The sequence below is a fragment of the Colobus angolensis genome, unplaced genomic scaffold (genome assembly GCF_000951035.1).
Source record: "Colobus angolensis palliatus isolate OR3802 unplaced genomic scaffold, Cang.pa_1.0 Scaffold108, whole genome shotgun sequence".
Lineage (NCBI taxonomy): Eukaryota > Metazoa > Chordata > Mammalia > Primates > Cercopithecidae > Colobus > Colobus angolensis.
The window spans coordinates 7,491,398-7,502,977 of NW_012111808.1; positions in this window are offsets into that span (position 1 = coordinate 7,491,398).

The window sequence follows — 11,580 nt, forward strand, 5'->3', positions numbered from 1 at the left end:
AACCACACACACAAAAAAAAAACCCCAAAACGAAAAAAATCCCAAAACTAGTTCAAGTTCTCTGTTCTTGGTCTTCTAGAGCTGTTTTCTTTACATTTTCCTTTCAGTCTGGCACACCATGAAACCAGGCATGCCTTACTTATGACTCATCAAATTTGAGTATGTGTTATGTTTATTATTTTTGTGGATCAGACAGTAGGAGAAATATTGTTGAGCAACCTAGTTGCATTAGGGTTAAATAAAAAATTTTAAAAGAATATGTAATTTTACTGACTTTGAAATCTGTAGAAAGCATTTCAAAGAGAAAAGTACAACTAGCGTAGAGTTGTTTTTCAGATCACTGGCCAATGAATTTCAGGATGTCTTTAATAATACTGATGGACTCTTTCTAGGATTACAAAATTTTGAAGATTACAGCTGGCACTTCTCTGATTATGCTTTCAAAGACATTCAGTGTATTTCCTTTTAAATAATAGATAAACTATATTAGAAAAGAATTACTCTGAACTAAGGTACCTATCAATCCAGGGGTGTCCAATCTTTTTGCTTCCCTGGCCACACTGGAAGAAGAATTGTGTTGGGCCACCTGTAAGTAAAATACACTATAACATTAATGATAGCTGATGAGAAAAAAATTGCAAAAAAATCTCATAATGTTTTAAGAAAGTTTACGAATTCATGTTGGGCCACATTCAAAGCTGTTCTGGGCCACATGCAGCCTGCAGGCCATGGGTTGGACAAGCTTATGTTAATCAATTTCTTTTTCAAGTCTTTCAAACACCTCACAGTCAAAGTGGGGTTCATCTCTTTTGACATCATCTGAAAAATAGAAACTTCATCAAACCTGGCGCAGTGGCTTAGAGCTGCAATCCCAACACTTCAGGAATCTGAAGTTTGAGCCCAGGAGTTTGAAATCAGCCTGAGCAACATGTCACAACCCCATTTCCACAAAAAAATGAAAAGTACAAAAATTAGCTGGGCGTGGTAGAGTGTGCCTGTAGTCCCAGTTACTAGAAGGTTGGCAGGGGTGGGGGTTGACAGTGGTGCCAGGACGGGAGAATCCCTTGAGCCCAGGAAATTGAGTCTTCAGTGAGCAATGATCACACCACTGCACTGCAGCCTGGGTGACAGAGAGGGACCCTGTCTCAAAAAAAAAAAAAAAAAAATTTACATGATAAATTTTAATTGCAGATAAATACCATATCTGGTGGGTTTAAGTCTATCAACTGTTTATTGCACAAGAATAGCACTAACTGACAAAATATTTATGTGGTATGGTCACAGATGCTATTAAATAGGGATTTATTTTACATGTAATTTAAACATTAGAATCGTAAAGTCAGAGATAGTAACATTACAGGAAAGGGGTCCTGGTCCAAACCCCAAAAGAGGGTTCTTGGATCTTGCACAAGAAAGAATTCAGGGAGAGTCCGTAGAGTAAAGTGAAAGCAGATTTATTAGGAAAATGAAGGAATAAAAGAATGGTTACTCCATAGACAGCAGCCCCGAGGGCTACTGGTTGCCCATTTTTAGGGCTATTTCTTGATGATATGCTAAACAAGGGGTATATTATTCATGCCTCCCCTTTTTAGACCATAAAGGGCAATTTCCTGATGTTGCCATGGCATTTGTAAACTCTCATGGCACTGATGGGAGTGTAGTAGTGAGGGCGACCAGAGGTACTCTCGTGGCCATCTTGGTTTGGGTGAGATTTAGCAGGCTTCTTTACTGCAACCTGTTTTATCAGTAAGGTCTTTACCTGTATCTTATGCTGACCTCCTATCTCATTCTGTGATTTAGAATGCCTTAACTCTCTGGTAAGGCAGCCCAATAGGTTTCAGCCTCATTTTACCTAGCTCCTATTCAAGATGCAGTTGCTCTGGTTCACATGCCTCTGATAGTAAGGACCAAGGATTTTAGTTGAAATGCAATAAAAGCACATGGCTCCATGCCTATATTTCACATTATCCTCTAATTAATTGTACATGAAGTTAGAGAATGATGTGTGGGAATAAATTGATCTACTTTGTGATTTTCCTAAAATTTTAACTTAATTGTAGCTAATAGGTATTTTATCATATACACTATTTGTAGCAGACTGTTTCCTGTAATTATTCAAAATATGATTTCCCTCTTTATGCCCAAAAAATGGAGAGATAAAAGTGATTTTTCTTAAAAGGAAGCTTAGAATGTACAAAAATTTACCTTTCTTACTCAGTGCTCTGAAAGGAGGCATTTTCTTCATTCACAGCATAAAATTATAATTCAAGGAGGAAATCTGATACAATGATTTAGAAGTAAAACAAGCACATCGATTCTCTAAATCTTTAGCTTTTTGTTAGCACTCTTATAATTGCTGTTAAAAGAGCGATTTAGCTTTTAGAAGTGCTGGGAGATAATGCCTTTGTTAGCTGAGAGTCAAGAGCATGCAGTCAAATGGTGACGGTGAATTAGTCTAGGCAGGTTTCTGCTAGCAATCCAGGCTGTATTCAGGCCTGACTTTGGAAACTCATTGCATCTTAGGTTGCCTATTCATTCACAGGGGAAGTCTGACTTCATGGGGCAGCCGTGTTGGCACTCCTGGATGATATAGCTGAAGTGCACGGGGCTTTTTCCTTCTAGGTGCTGATTGAGTGCAAAATTGCAGGCTGTGCTTGGACCACACAAATGCTCCTTCTCATGGCAACCTCTTGTGTGTTCTGAGTCTAGCTTCTATAAAAAGACTTCGAAGTGTGTGATTGAAATCCTGCTTGGGGAAGAGAAATGTCAAACAAAGATAACATGGAGAGAGTAATTTATAGAGTGACTGCAGATGGGAGATGAATACAAGTGAGAGAGCCATCGTGGATTTCCTCCAAGGTTAGAAGTGATGACTCCAGAGATCAGACTCCAGGTCACCTGCTCTGCTCCTTATGCGGTGGACCTGCTGGAGGCTTCTTAGTCACCCTCCCTTAGACAAGTCAATAGTTATTTTCTGCAATAGATGTTTTATATGCAACAGAGAGTTTCTAAATGCCCAGCATTGAGATGGTTGCTGTTATGAGATGACAAAGAAAAATCAGGTGCAGCATCTAATCTCAAGCACCTTGCAAGCCTATTGAAGAGATAAGACAATTAAAATATCTGACCAGACAGCTTATAATACAATATTTAAATGAAGTTGTGATGGATGAAGCACACCACAGGAATTTAAAGAAAGAGGTAAGTGTTAGTTAGATGATTTTTTTTTTTTTTTTTGAGACAGAGTTTTGTTCTTGTTGCCCAGGCTGGAGTGAAATGGTGTGATCTCAGCTCACCACAACCTCTGCTTCCCAGGTTCAAGTGATTCTCCTGCCTCAGCCTCCCAAGTAGTTGAGATTACAGGCGTGTGCCACCATGCCCAGCTAATTTTGTATTTTTAGTAAAGATGGGATTTCTCCATGTTGGTCAGGCTGGTCTTGAACTCCCGAGCTCAGGTGATCTGCCTGCCTTGGCCTCCCAAAGTGCTGGGATTACAGGTGTGAGGCACCATGGCTGGCTTAGATGAATTTTAAGAGATGACATTATGGGACTACCTCTGGGCTTTACTGGATGGATGGGATTTGTGTGTGAAGATGGGGTGAATAAACAGGGTAGTTGGGTCAGCCCAGCTCTAATTCCCCTGTGCCCACTTCCCCACAGTCCAGCCCACCGATCTTGTCTCCTGCGGAGTCAGCTTTAACCCAGTTTCTGAGTCACTCTGAATGGGCCATTTCTGAACTTTTACCTGCTGCAAGGCTCCCAGGTCTTTTTGGCTGCTGCTCAGCTACAGGAGCCTTGGTGATGACTAGAATGCTCCCTTATTTTAAGGTTCACTTGTATTGTGGATTAAATTTTGTTTCCCCCTTTTGTCCTAATATGTTGAAGCCCTAAACCCCTGTACTAGTGAATGTGATCTTACAGAAATAAAGTGTTTGAAAATGTGATCAAGTTAAGATGAGGTCATAATGGATTACAGTGGGCCCTAAATCCAATGACTCTTTCCTTACAAGAAAAAGAGAAATGGGGAAATTTGGACCCAAAGTTATGCAGAGAGGAAAACATCATATGAAGAGACAGAGTCACACAGAGGAGAAGGCCATATTAAGATGGAGGCAGATTGGATGGATGAAGCTACAAGTCAAGGAATGCTGGCTCCCACCAGAAGTGAGGGCAGAGGGAAGGATCATTTCCTAGAGCCAGTAGAGGGAGCCTGACTCTGTTAACATGAAATTTTTGACTTCTAGTCTCCAAAACAATGAGGGAATAAATTTCTGTTGTTTTAAGCCACCTGGTTTGTCGTAATTTGTTATGACAGTCCTGGAAAACTCATGCACATAGATTCAGAAAATAAGAGCTTCTTGCAATTTTCTTCCAGCACTCACTTAGCTTACATAACCAGAACTTTGTTTTGGTGGCTGTTTCCAGTAATCATTTTATATAGCATTGATGAGATCAGGAATAATCAAAGCAATCAAAACAGTAGACCTATTAAAATAATGGTAGTTTTGCATGTTCTCACTCATAAGTGGGAGTTGAACAATGAGAACATGTGGACACAGGGAGGGGAACATCACACACCAGGGCCTGTCAGGGGTTAGGGAGCAAGCGGAGGGAGAGCATTAGGACAAATACCTAATGCATATGGGTCTTAAAACCTAGATGAAAGGTTGATAGGTGCAGTGAACCATCATGGCACATGTATACCTATGTAACAAACCTTCACATTCTGCACATGTATCCCAGAACTTAAAGTAAAATTAAAAAATAAAAAAAGGCATGTTTGCTATGTAATCATTAAAATGAGGTAGAAAGATATACTTCTCATGATGGAAATGACCTACTTTTAAGTGAGAAAGGCAAGTTTCCAAACAGTATCTACTGTAATATTTGTACAAAAAGATATATAAAAGTTGAGTGTGAAAAAATATATACCAAAACGTGAATAGTGGTTACCACTGGGTCATAGGATTATGGATATTTTCTATATTCTCACTAATGTCAATGTTCTAATTTATGTAAAGAACATTTATTTATTATATGATCCAAAGTCATTTTAAAAAGTGATGGCAGATAAATGCAGTTTATGTTCAGTTGCATCTTTTATGTGCTAAGCCTTTCCTTTCAGTTATGTTTTGAACATGATGCTATCCTTTAAGTTGGATTATGTTTTATTTTTGCAGCTACAAAATCAGAATATATATTCTACTTGCAAATAAAGCAGAATCATTTTAATGGGTAAATGAGAAATATCAAATAGAAATATAAACATATGTGTCATTTGCTATTAGTATTTAAATTCTGAACATTGTGAAATCTTTGAACAAAGTAAGTTTGGAGCCTCCCTGTTAAATTAGATTATATATGTAACAATCCCTTCTCCCCTGGAGTTTCTTAGAAACCACTATAAATTAATTGTTCCTAAGCATTGACCTCATGGAATGTACTTCTGTGAAAACCTGGTGTAAAAATCATTTCCCAAGTCCTTGACCTGCAATTTGAATTTTCCTGAGACCTGGGCTCAATCTGCCTCCCATTATTTCTTTGCCGGAGGGAGCCCTATACTCCTGCAGAGAAATAAATGGAGGTAGATTGAGCCTGGCAGGACTTGTGAACTTACTGTTCAATAACACACCTCTTGCACGTCCACATCCATGTTGTTTATCTTGCCACAGCCATGAATTTCCATTTCATGTTTCTTTACCTTAGAGGTTCTTCATCTCTTTTGAGTCATGGACACAATTGAAAATGTGCTGAAGACCATGGGCTTCTTCCTAGAAAAGTGCTCAGAAATGTTCACAAACGACTTCAGGGCCTTTCTATAATCCTTGAAGCTGGCTCGTGTTCCTGTGGACACTGGATTAAGAAGCCCTGAATCTGACCCCCATACATTGCAGCCGTTCAAGGTAAGTCCATTCACAGGGAAGTCCCTCTTCCACCCTGAAGTCTCTTTCTTGTTAAATTCAGACCATGTTAATTCCTCTTCTTCATACATTCTTACCACTTATGTTTTGTAGGACTTATTAATCATACTGTTCATTATAAATTATGTTTGCATTGGTTTTCTCCTTGGGGATGGAGACTCTATTATACCACTTTATATTACCTACAGTTTTTAGGAAAAATGTACTTACTAATAATAGGGTCACCCTAAATATTTCCTCATGCACAGTTGCCTTCACATGGGCTTTTTCTACAACAAATTAGTTGTGTAATTTTCAAGGTTTAGTATATGATTTTAGGATAAAGTCCAAATATTTGATAAATTTATAATTTAGACATTCCTATAGTACCATAGTACTAACATTTACATTAGAGGCAAATGGACCAGGTTTAACTCTGGCCTTGCCACTTAACAGCTTGATAAGCTGAAAATTTTCTTAATTTCTCTTAATTTCCTTTCTAAATATAAAGATAATAATACCTACATATTTTCCAGAGTAGTTGTGAAGATTGGATAGCTATTTAAGTAGATTATCACAGTAGCTCTCATGAAAGAGCCTCTGAAAAACATTAGCTATTGTAATTCTTCATAAAATACTCTAAATTTCATTTTGCATTATACAGTTGCTCTCGCTGGTAAAGGAGAAAAAAGCACATTTGTTGTATTTCCAAGATCATGTTTGAGGATAATGCTTATTTCCAAAATTTAAATTTTTTTAGGTAATCTTTTGTCATTTTGGTTATTAAAATATTCAGACAAGTTCTTGGTTTTCATATTTTTTGTTGAAAGGAAATTATTTTCTTCCCATCACCTGGCTAGAAATGAACATCATATTCACTTTAATAAGAGAGACAGTATAACACAAGCAAAATAAGAAATGGGAATAAAAAGTGACTAAAACACATATTTTGTTAGCTTATTTCTAAATATTTCTGTCACCACTTTTTATTTGAGTTTCACAATTTATTAAAAAAAGGAAAGACTATTAATTGAATATTGCACATAGAAATTATGTTAGTCTGTTGCATTGTTGTAAAGGAATATTTTTGGACTGGATAATTTATACTTGATCTTAGCCAAAAGATATAAAAGTGATGGACAGAAAAGAGGTGTATTTGGCTCATGGTTCTTCAGGGTGTACATGAAGCATGGTGCTGGCATCTACTTCTGGTAAGGGCCTCAGGAAGCTGACAATCATGGCAGAAGGCAAAGGGGAACCAGTGTGCCACATGGTGAGAGAGAGAGCAAGGGGATGTGGGTGGTGCCACATGCTTTTAAATGATCACACCTTTTATGAACTTAGAGTAAGAACTCACTCACTACTTCGAGCAGAGCACTAAGCCGTTCATGAGGGATCTGCTCCCCATGACCCAAATACCTGCTACTAGGCCTCACCTCTAACATGGGAGATTTTTACATGATATTTGGAGTGAACAAACATCAAACTATATGAGAAGTTAACATATCAATAAAGCTCATGGGGACCTTGAATATTACACTTTGTTGTTGTTGCTTTCATAGCCCAACAGTTTTTTTTTTTTTTCCCAGTAACATTTTGGTCCTGTTATATAAACTAAACTTTAGAAGAACACTTCAGAAATTTATTTATTTATTTATTTATTTATTTATTTATTTATTTATTTATTTATATTACACCACAAATACTCTTCAGCATGCATGCCTTTCGCTTTCCACTTGGGGGTTTCTTTGATGAAGACATTGTGAGTTGGTCAACAATGTTTGCTCCTCAGGGTGTTGACTCAGTGTGCTAGCCCAAATACAAGGACACAAGGATTCCAATACGGAAAAACGACTTCACCCATGAGTCTTCATTGTCACTGTCAAATCTAACCTTAGAAACTACCATTATTTTTAAATGTTAAAGTTGGGAAATTAACTTTAACATGTTAATTTCTGAACTTCAAGTTAATTGATTAACATTTCATTAACAAACTTCAAATTCACTGATTTGCATTTGTTCCCTATTCTCTATCATAAGAACTATCAAGAATTTTAATAAAATAAATGGAAGACCATTTTGATTTTCCAGGTAGGGTCTGAGGGACCAAATCAAAGTGACTGTCAATTCTCCTTTAAGTCCCTGTGGTGGATGATTTTGTGTGTCAGTTTTACTGGGCCACAGAGTGCCCAGACATCTGGCTAAACATTATTCTGGGTGTGTCTGGGGGAAAGTTTCTGGAGGAGATAAACATTTGGATCTGGTAGACTGAGTAAAGTAGATTGTGCTTCCTAAAGTGAGTGGGCCTCTTTCAATAAATTGAAGTCCTGAATGGATCAAAAAGAGTGAGTGAGAGGAAATGCCTCTTGCCTGACAACCTTGAGCAGGGACTTTGGTCTTTTTCTTCCTTCAAACTCAAATGAAAACATTGGCTCTTTTGGGATATCTAACCTGCTGGCTTTCAGACTGGAACTTTCACCATCAGCTCTCCTGATTCCCACGCCTTCATGCTTGCACTAGAACCCACATCAGCTTTCCTCCATCTCCAACTTACCGTGCAGATCTTGGGACTTCTCAGCTTTCATAATTGTTTGAGTCAATTTCTCATAATAAATCTCTTTCTCTCTATGTATACATTTGACCCCCCATATCCACAGGATCCACATGAATGGATTCAACCTACTGCAGTTCAAATGTATTTTTAAAAAACACAATAAAATAGGAGGAGGTTCCAAGATGGCCGAATAGGAACAGCTCCAGTCTACAGCTCCCATCGTGAGTGGTGCAGAAGACGGGTGATTTCTGCATTTCCAACTGAGGTACTGGGTTCACCTCACTGGGGCTTGTTGGACAGTGGGTGCAGCCCATGGAGCATGAGCTGAAGCAGAGCAAGGCATCGCCTCACCCAGGAAGCCCAAAGGGTTGGGGAATTCCCTTTCCTAGCCAAGGGAAGCTGTGACAGATGGCACCTGGAAAATGGGGACACTCCCACCCTAACAGTGCACTTTTCCAACAGTCTTAGCAAATGGCACACCAGGAGATTATATCCCGTGCCTGGCTTGGAGTGTCCCACACCGATGGAGCCTTGCTCACTGCTAGCACAGCAGTCTGAGATTGAACTGCAAGGCAGCAGTGAGGCTGGGGATGGGGCATCCACCATTGCTGAGACTTGAGTAGGTAAACAAAGCAGCTGGGAAGCTTGAACTGGGTGGAGCCCACTGCAGCTCAAGGAGGCCTGCCTGCCTCTGTAGACTCTACCTCTGGGTGCAGGGCATAGCTGAACAAAAGGCAACAGAAGCCTCTGCAGACTTAAATATCCCTGCCTGACAGCTTTGAAGAGAGCAGTGGTTCTCCCAGCATGGAGTTTGACATCTGAGAATGGACAAAGTGCCTCCTCAAGTAGGTCTCTGACCCCCAAGTAGCCTAACTGGGAGGCACCTCCCAGTAGGGGCTGACTGACACTTCATATGGCCACATGCCCCTCTGAGACAAAGCTTCCAGAGGAAGGTTCAGACAGCAACATTTACCATTCTGCAATATTTGCTGTTCTACAGCCTCCGCTGGTGATACCTAGGCAAACAGGGTCTGGAGTGGACCTCCAGCAAACTCCAACAGACCCACAGCTGAGAGTCCTGACTGTTAGAAGGAAAACTAACAAACAGAAAGGACATGCACACCAAAATCCCATCTGTACATCACCATCTTCAAAGACCAAAGGTAGATAAAAACACAAAGATGGAGAGAAACCAGAGCAGAAAAGCTGAAAATTCTAAATGTCAGAGCGCCTCTTCTCGTACAAAGGAACGCAGCACCTCACTAGCAATGGAGCAAAGCTGGACAGAGAATGACTTTGACAAGTTGAGAGAAGAAGGCTTCAGACGATTGGTAATAACAAACTACTCCAAGCTAAAGGAGGGTGTTTGAACCCATCACAAAGAAGCTAAAAACCTTGAAAAAAGATTAGATGAATGGCTAACTAGAATAAACAGTGTAGAGAAGACCTTAAATGACCTGATGGAGCTGAAATCCATGACACGAGAACTACATGATGCATGCACAAGCTTCAGTAGCCGATTTGATCAAGTGCAAGAAAGGGTATCAGTGCTTGAAGATCACATGAATGAAATGAAGCGAGAAGAAAAGTTTAGAGAAAAAAGGGTCAAGAGAAATGAACAAAGCCTCCAAAAAATATGGGACTATGTGAAAAGACCAAATCTATGTCTGACTGGTGTACCTGAAAGTGACGGGGAGAATGGAACCAAGGTGAAAAACACTCTTCAGGATATTATCCAGGAGAACTTCCCCAACCTGGCAAGGCAGGCCAACATTCAAATTCAGGAAATACAGAGAACACCACAAAGCTACTCCTTGAAAAGAGCAATTCCAAGACACATAATTGTCAGATTCACCAAAGTTGAAATGAAGGGAAAAATGTTAAGGGCAGCCAGAAAGGTCGGGTTACCCACAAAGGGAAGCCCATCAGACTAACAGCGGATCTCTCGGCAGAAACTCTACAAGCCAGAAGAGAGTGGGAGACAATATTCAACATTGTTAAAGACAATAATTTTCAGTGCAGAATTTCATATCCAGCCAAACTAAGCTTCATAAATGAAGGAGAAATAAAATCGTTTACAGACAAGCAAATGCTGAGAAATTTTGTCACCACCAGGCCTGCCTTGCGAGACCTCCTGAAGGAAGCACTAAACATGGAAAGGAACAACCAGTACCAACCACTGCAAAAACATGCCAAATTGTAAAGACCATTGATGCTAGGAAGAAACTGCATCAACAAATGAGCAAAAAAGCCAGCTAACATCATAATGACAGGATCAAATTCACACATAACAATATTAACCTTAAATGTAAATGGGTTAAATGCTCCAATAAAAAGACACAGGCTGGCAAATTGGATAAAGAGTCAAGACCCATCCATGTGCTGTATTCAGGAGACCCATCTCACGTGCACATATAGGCTCAAAATAAAGGGATGGAGGAAGATCTACCAAGCAAATGGAAAAGAAAAAAAAAAAAAAAAAAACAAAACAAAACGGGGGTTGCAATCCTAGTCTCTGACAAAACAGACTTTAACCAACAAACATCAAAAGAGACAAAGAAGGCCATTACATAATGGTAAAGGGATCAATTCAACAAGAAGAGCTAACTATCTTAAATATATATGCACCCAGTACAGGAGCACCCAGATTCATAAAGCGAGACCTTAGAGAACTACAAAGAGACTTAGACTCCCGCACAATAATAATGGGAGACTTTAACACCCCACTGTCAACATTAGACAGATCAACAAGACAGAAAGTTAACAAGGATATCTAGGAATTGAACCCAGCTCTGCACCACGTGGACCTAATAGACATCTACGGAACTCTCCACCCCAAATCAACAGAATATACGTTCTTCTCAGCACCACATCGCACTTATTCCAAAATTGACCACATAGTTGGAAGTAAAGCACTCCTCAGATATGTAAAAGACAGAAGTTATAACCAACTGTCTCTCAGACCACAGTACAATCAAACTAGAACTCAGGATTAAGAAACTCACTCAAAACCGCTCAGTTACATGGAAATTGAACAACCTGCTCCTGAATGACTACTGGGTACATAAAGAAATGAAGGCAGAAATAAAGATGTTCTTTGAAACCAATGAGAACAAAGATACAACA